Here is an 8,227-nt window from a genome sequence, read left to right as displayed (position 1 = left end):
GCCAGTAGGACAAAATGGCAACCTACAGATTGGGAAAATATCTTTACCAACCTTATACCCGACAGAGAGCCCATATTCAAAATACACAAAGAAATCAGTAAGTCAGACTCCAGAAAACCAAATAACCCAATTTAGAAACTGGTATAGAGAGCTAAACAAAGAATTCTCAACTGAGGAAACTTAGAATGGCTGAGAACCACCTAAAGAAATGTTCAACATCTTTTGTCATCAGGGAAATGCAAATCAAAACAACCCTGAGATTCCACCTCACACCAGTCAGAATGGCTAAGATCAAAAACTCAGGTGACAGCAGATGCTGGCAAGGATGTGGATAAAGAGGAACACTCCTTTATTGCTAGTGGGATTGCAAACTAGTTAAACCACTCTGAAAATCAATTTGGAAGTTTCTCAGAAAATTAGAAATAGATCTACCTGAAGATCCAGCTATACCACTTTGCGCATATAGACAAAAGATATCCCACCATACCTCAGGGACATGTGCTCCTTTATGTGCATAGCAGCCTTATTTGTGATAGCCAGAAGCTGGAAACAATCCAGATGTCCCTCAACTAAAGAACTGATACAGAAAATGTGTGGTTCATTTACACAATGGAATACTATTCAGCTATTAAAAAATGAGGACATCATGAATTTTGCAGGCAAATGGATGGAATAGAAAATATCAGCCTGAGTGAAATAACCCATACCCAAAAGAACATGCATGGTGTATACTTGCTGATGAGTGGATGGATATTAGCTAAAAAGTACAGAATACCTAGGAAACAACCCACAGACTGCAAGAAGTTTAACAAGAAGGCAGAAGTGGGGAGGGGTCTGGATGGGAGAGGGGGGAGGAGGAGAAAAGAGGTTCGGGGGGAACATGATACAAGCCAAGAGGGCCAGCAGAATGAATGAAAATATGCAACCTCTAGGGGTGGGAGGTAGGGGGACCCCTTAGAAAATACCAGAGACTTGGGAGCTGAGAGATTCTCAGGATTCAGTGGGAGTGACCTTAGATGTAATTCTTAACAGCATGGAGAGGGAACTGGAAGAGTCAACCTCTGGTAGATAGACAGGGGCTCAAGTGGAGGCATATGGGGTTGCCATCCCACAGTCAAAAACTCTGACCCAGAATTGTTCCTGTCTGAAAGAACTGCAGGGATAAAATAGAGAAGAGACTGAGGTAAAGGTGTTCCAGTAACTAACCCAACTTGGGGTCTATCTCTTGGGAAGTCACCAAGGCCTGACACTATTACTGATGCTATGGTGTGGGTTCATATGGGAGACTAATATGGCTGTCTTCTGAGAGACACAACTACTAACAGACTAAGACAGAAGCAGATACCTAGACCCAGCCATTGGATTGAAGACCTCTATGGTTGGGGACCACTACGGTTGAATTAGAGAAAGGTTGGAAGAAGCTCAGGAAGAAGACGATCCTATAGGAAGACCAGCAATCTCAAGTATCTCAGACTCCTAGGAGCTCCCAGACACTGAGCCATCAGCCAGGCAGCATACTGGAGCTGGTCTGTGGCTCCCGACACATATATAGCAGAAGACTGCCTGTTCTGGCCTCATTGGGAGAAGACAAGCCTAATCCTTGGAAAATTTGAGGTCTCAGGGATTGGGGAGGCCTACTGGGTAGGGAATATTCTTTTGGAGACATGGGAGGAGGTATGGGATGAGGAACTGTGGGAAGGGGAACCAGGAGGCAATGGCTGGATTGTGAAAAAAAGTAAAAGTAATTTAAAAGGTAAAACCAGGTACACTGAATCTAGTAGAAAAGAAGGTGACAATTATTCTTGAACACATTGGCCCAGGAGATGACATCTTGAACAGAACACTAGTGGTGCAGGCATTAAGACTGACAATTAATAAATGGGACCTCATGAAACTGAAAAATTTCTGAAAAGCAAAGGGCATCAATAGAACAAAATGACAAGCTACAGAATAGGAAAAGATTTTCACCAATTCCATATCTGACAGAGGCCCAATATCTAAAATATATGAAGAACTCAAGAAACTAGACATTAATAAACCAAATAATCCACTTAAAAAGGAGATAGATCCAAACATATTTCTCAACAGAGGCATCATAAATGGGTGAGAAACGTTTAAAGAAATGTTCAGCATCCTTAGCCATCAGGGAACTGTAAATGAAAACAATCTGAGATTCCATCTTATACCTGTCAAAATGGCTTAGATCAGTAACACAAGTGTCAGCTTATGCTGGCAAGGATGGGGAACAAGGGGAACACTTTTCTATTGTTACTGGTAGTGCATACTTGTACAACCACTTTGAAAATCAATATGGTGTCCTCAGAAAACTGAAAATCTATCTGTCTCAAGAGAAAGCTATAGCACTTTTTGGCATGTACCAAAAAGATATTCTGTCCTACCACAAGGAAACTTGCTCAACTATGTTCATAAACAGCCTTTAAATAATAGCCAAAATTGAAAACAACCTAGATGTCTCTCAAACCAAGAATGAATAAAGAATATGTGGTTCAATTACACAATGGCTTATTACTTGGCTATTAAAAAAAGATAACATCATGAAATTTGGAGCTTGAGAAAAATCTTCCTGAGTGAGGTAACCAAGAGTCAGAAAGACAAACATGGTATGTACTAACTTATAAGAGGATATTATCTGAGTCATAAAGGATACTCATTTCACAATCCACAGACCTAGGGAGGTTAATTGATAAGGACTCAATGTGAGGAACTCACTGATCTCTTTTGGAAGGGGAAATAGATCTTGTTGGTGGGGAGAGGATGGAGGGAGAAAGTACTGAGAGAAACAACTGGAATTGGGAGGAATTTTAGGTACGAGGTAGAAATGTAGTGCAATGGAAACTCCCAGGAATCTGCCAGGGTGACCCTACTAAAGACTCCTAGCAATTGCACATGGTGCTTGAACAAGCCATCTTCTGTAACCAGGCAACGCTTCCAGTAGAGTATTTCGGACAGTAACCCTGTCTGAAAACCTTTGATGTACAATTTGTCCTACCTGTAATGGTATACTAGGGTAAATGCTGTGCAGAGCTTGTGGAGTGACCAACCAATGATTAGTCCAACTTGAGACTCATGGCACAAGATGGAATCCACACCTAAAACAACCTAGAGGGCCAGGAAGCCGAGGCTAGATAGCCCAGAGACCTAGAATACAATCAAACACAACTGACAAAAAGTCAATGAAATGATTCCTAAATACTACTCTGCTGTAGTTGTAATTCAGAGCCTAGCATAATTGTGATCTGAGAGGCTTCATCCAGCAATTGATAGGAACAGATGCAGAGACCCACAGCCAAACAGTAGGTGAAGAAGAATGGGAGAAAGGATTGTAAGAGTCAGAGAGGTCAAGAACAACACAAGAAAATGGCCCACAGATTCAACTAAGCAGGGCTGTTAGGGGTTCAAAGAGACTGAGCTAATAACCAGGGAGCCTGCATGGGTTTGACCTAGATTCTGTGCATACATGTTATGGTTGTGTAGTTTGCTATTCTTGTGGGACTACTAACCATGGGAGTGGGGATTGTCTCTGATATTTTTCCTGCCTTCAGGACCCTTTTCCTTCTACTGGGTTGCCTCATCCAGCCTCAATATGAGGGGTATGTTTAGTCTTACTGTAACTTGATATGCCATTTTTGGTTGATATGCCTGGCATACCTGTTAGAGAGTTCCAGTAGCCCTGTCTACAAAATGCACTTAAGATTTCTATCTACATATTACTCTTGAATATACTATAGAGAAGAATTTCAAAAAGAAGGTGGGGACTATTAGTGGATAAGAGCAACTGCTGTTGTTTCAGATGACCACAGTTTGTTTCTCAGCACTCTTCTAGGGGAGTTCACAGCCAAATCCAGAGGATACAACGCTTTCTTCTGGTCCACAATAGCATGGCATTCACTTATACAAATCTGGCACAGACATAAACATCTATAATAAATGAAATAAAATAAAACATTTTATAATTAGTATTTGATTTTTTGGAGTGTTTTGCCTACATGCACATCTACTTTTTAGGGTAGGCTTTGGGCTCAGTAGAAATGAACTCAATAGCATTTTTTTGGAGATTCCTTACCTCATAATTCTTTGATTGAACATTCTTTTTCTTCTTTTTTCTTTACCTCTCTTTTCCTTACAGGTAATTTTGGTTTCCAGTGTTGTGACTTTTATGGGTTTTTTTTTTTTGTGTGTGCCTCAATATGTGTCTCTTGTGCTTCTTTGACTTTTTCTTCTAGTAGTTCATTTGCTTCAACCGATTTCTATTTGTTTTCATTTTATGTCATTATTTTTAGATGACTCTTTGTATTCCACAGGTGAGGATTTTGGTAGAGAGGAAACCAGAGATGATTTGGGAGGGGTTGGAAGAGAGAAAATCATAACCAGAATGCATTGTATGAAAAATTTTTCAATGAAAAATTACTTTTAAGCATCACAGAAATGAAATAATATGCACCTACCTATGATTCCCAATGGTTTATAGACTAGGAACAAAGTGCAAATCTGTGAAATCATCTACTTGAGTTTGATAACTTAGAAAGATAAAACAGACAATCCACTCTCCAAATAACTCACAGTCAAACACATTCATCCCTGGCTCTCCTGAGAGTGGATGAATTTTATTCACAAAGAAGGATTGTCAATAAATAGAAGAATCATATGTTTTATAGAACAATGTTCAACAGTGCCCATCTCTATGTCCTATAAAAGAAAAGTGGTGGATGATAGAAATTTGTGGAAAAATATAAAATACTTGCTTTTTAATCCACATCTCAGCTTGAATAAAACATTTACGTAAAATAATTTTATCTAAGAAGGAAAGCACAGAACTACACATGATGATATAAGATAGTTAAAATCCTTGTGCATTGCTAGTGTATCAGGTAGTGTTTAAAACTAAATAGACTTCCATCAAAGAGTAAAACAAGTAATCATAATAAAATCTATCATTTTGGTTTTGGCACCTGTTCCCAAAAGAATTTAAGAATAATCTTGCTTACATGTTTATACAGCAATGTTTATGCAACTATTCACAATGACCAAAGGTATCATCCATGTGCATATATGATCGCTTATGGCTGAAGGCATGCACAAATATGGCATATTTAATTTGTGAGATTTTTGAGTGCATAATAGTAAATGAAAGGATAAAATCACAGAGGAACAAATTTTACAACATTTCACACATATGAGACACCTGATGGAGTAAAAGTCACAGAGATGGAATGTATAATGGGGGTTAGCAGGGACTGGGCAATGGGTTAGGATTAATCTTCATAACAGAAAGACAAAAATGTTCCAAAAATGTCTATAAACAATTAAATGACCATATATCACTGAACTATACCCTTCAAACCTAAGTCAGTAAGTTTCCTGTTAAATGTATTCCCAATAAAACTGCATCACCAAACAATAGGGAGGTGGGGAGGATCTTGGAGGAATTGAGGGAAGGGCAAAATATAAACAAACTATAATGTATGAAAAAACAGGTAAAAAAGTTTAAAAACATAGAATTTATAAGGCTCTAAAATGGATTTAATTTATAAAAGGATGGACATCCTGTAGTGGCAACACCATCATTTGGGTTATTGATTCATAATTTAACCATTTTAAATATGAGCACATAATTAATAGTACAACCATTTATATTTAAAGGAAGATGTGATAGTGCATATCACATGACCCAATACTGGGAGTTACTCCTTTTCAAATAGACTCTCAGAATTATTTAACTAAAGATACAGACTACAGAGTCTAGGAGATAGTCCTGAAAAAATATGGATGACTGTATGTGAAAGGCAACATTGTTTGAGATGAGCAGGTTTGGGGCACTGTCCAATGGTGTTGAAGTTCTTTCTGAAGACCATCAGGTGTTTATACTAAACAGACACCCAAGAAGTCTCAGGGTTTTCAAACTATCTTCTAGGGAGGACAAATGCCAATGGCTGCTGAGTATAGAGAAATAAGTAACTCTAAACATTTTAATGCTTCCATGACTAGATGGTGGATCACAAGAATAAAAATGGTCTAAGACTTGTAATCATAAAGAGCCACTATCTATTGTCCCCTATAAAATTTTGGAAAGTCTTTCTAAATCAGAAATCTGTTTTTGTTTGTACCATATCAAATAACCAGTATAATTTATGAAGGTTATAAGGAGAGAATTTGATAAAAATGAAAGGAAAATAAATAATAGTATTATTAATATGCAGACTAGTCAAGAAAGGGACCCACAAAGCCCCTTCCCAAACGGAGGTACTTTGTCAACTAAATGCTACTGGCTCTGGGAGAATCCATTTTTCTCAGAGTACTCATTCTTGTTAAGATTTCTATCCCCTAGTGGAGGCCTCTAAACTCAAGAATCATACAGCCACAACAATTAGACTCTATAGTACAAAGGACCCGAAGTTAGGATGAGGATGTGATGTGAAGGAAGTGGGTTAAGTAATAGGTTAATTAGAACAAAAGACACTATACACAATTAAAAAAACAAAGATATAATAATAAAAATATTTCTTTTGTTTTTTGTTGTTTGTTTGTTTTTTGAGGCAAGGTTTCTCCATATGTCTGTCCTGGAACTCACTCTGTAGAATCCAGAAATCCACCTATCTCTGCATCCCAAGTGCTGGGATTAAAGGTGTATGCCACCATTGCCTGGCAATAAAAATAATTTTTAAATGAAGGGAAAGAGAATAAATCCCATAGTAGATTGAAAGAAATCTATTTCACTTTAAAACCAGCATATTCCTAGAAATGCCAGGACAATCTTCTGAACATTCTTAGATAAAAAAACAAGGCTGAATAATAAAAACAAGTGCTATGGCTCTCAAGGCAAATTTTGGTTTGGTTGAAAACATATTTCCTTCTCTTCTTTCTTGAATATTTTACTAGAAGTAAATCTGCTTAAGTTGATGTTGTAAAATTCTACAGTTTTGCTTATAACTAAGACCAAATTCACTAAATTCCCACAGTGCATATCCACTAACTATGGAGCAGAGACTAAAGGAAGGACAATTCAGAGACTACTCCACCTGGGAACCCTTCCCATATTCAGTCATCAAATCTAGACACTATTGTGCATGCCAGCAAGTGCAGGATGACAGGAGCCTGATATAGCTGTCTCCTGAGAGGCTCTGACAGTGCCCGACTAATACAGAAGTAGAGGCTCACAGCCATCCATTGGACTGAGTACAGGGTCCCCAATGAAGGAGCTAAAGAAAGGACCCAAGGAGCTGAAGGGGTTTGCAGTCCTTTAGGACAAACAGCAATATGAACTAATTAGTACCCCCAGAGCTTCCAGGAACTCAACCACCAACCAAGGAGTACAAATGGGGGGACTCATGGCTCTAGCAGCATGCGTATAGCAGAGGATGGCCAAGTTGGTCATCAATGGGAGGAGAGGCCCTCCTCCCATTGTAGTAATGTAGGGGAATGCCAGGTCCAGGAAGTGGGAGAGGGTAGCGAGCAGGGGGAGGGGGAGGGAGCAGGGGATTGTTTTACTTTTTGTTTTATTTTATATTATTTTTTTCCTTTTTGGGGGGGAACCTGGGAAAGGAGATAATGTAAATAAAGAAAACATCTAATAAAAAATGAACCAGAGATAAAAATGAGCAAATAGGGAAGGTCATAAGGAATTCCTACTTTATTAATTGATTCTTCCTACTTCCTATTTTGTGTGCAGAATAATTCCTCAAGGGGAAAATGCACCTCAGTTAATTTGCACATTGTTATATGATCTGTAGTCTACATAGGGGTTAAGAAACAGGATTAATTGGGTTGTCCAGGCCAGACTTAATATGAAGAGAGGTGCCTACTCTTATTGTAATTTAATTAGGCCTATGCTTTTCTGACAGAGAATGGAAGAGGAGTGTATGAGGGGAAGAGAAGAAGTAGAGGAGGGACTTGGAGAAGAGGATGTAGTGGAAACTGTGGTTGGGATGCAATAGAGAAGAGAATACATTAAAATGTGAAAAAGAAAAATAATGTTTCTCTTAGGGATGGGGATGTTGCTCAAAATTAAAAAACTTGGCTGGCATGCACAAGGCCTTGCATAGATTCCTTTGAGTCCACTCAGTTAATGGAGTTAAGAACCCTAAGAGGAAACCCGAACTTTTCCTGTAATGTGTTATGACTCTGAAAGTGTCTTCACAACTTCAGGTAACTGTTAAGAATAACAAATATCTTACAACATGAAGAATTTAAAGGAGCTTATTATTTTAAC

Source organism: Mastomys coucha, chromosome X (genome assembly GCF_008632895.1).
Source record: "Mastomys coucha isolate ucsf_1 chromosome X, UCSF_Mcou_1, whole genome shotgun sequence".
In the NCBI taxonomy this organism is placed as follows: domain Eukaryota; kingdom Metazoa; phylum Chordata; class Mammalia; order Rodentia; family Muridae; genus Mastomys; species Mastomys coucha.
The sequence above is the reverse complement of the archived record's forward strand: the minus strand, read 5'-3'. Positions refer to the sequence as shown.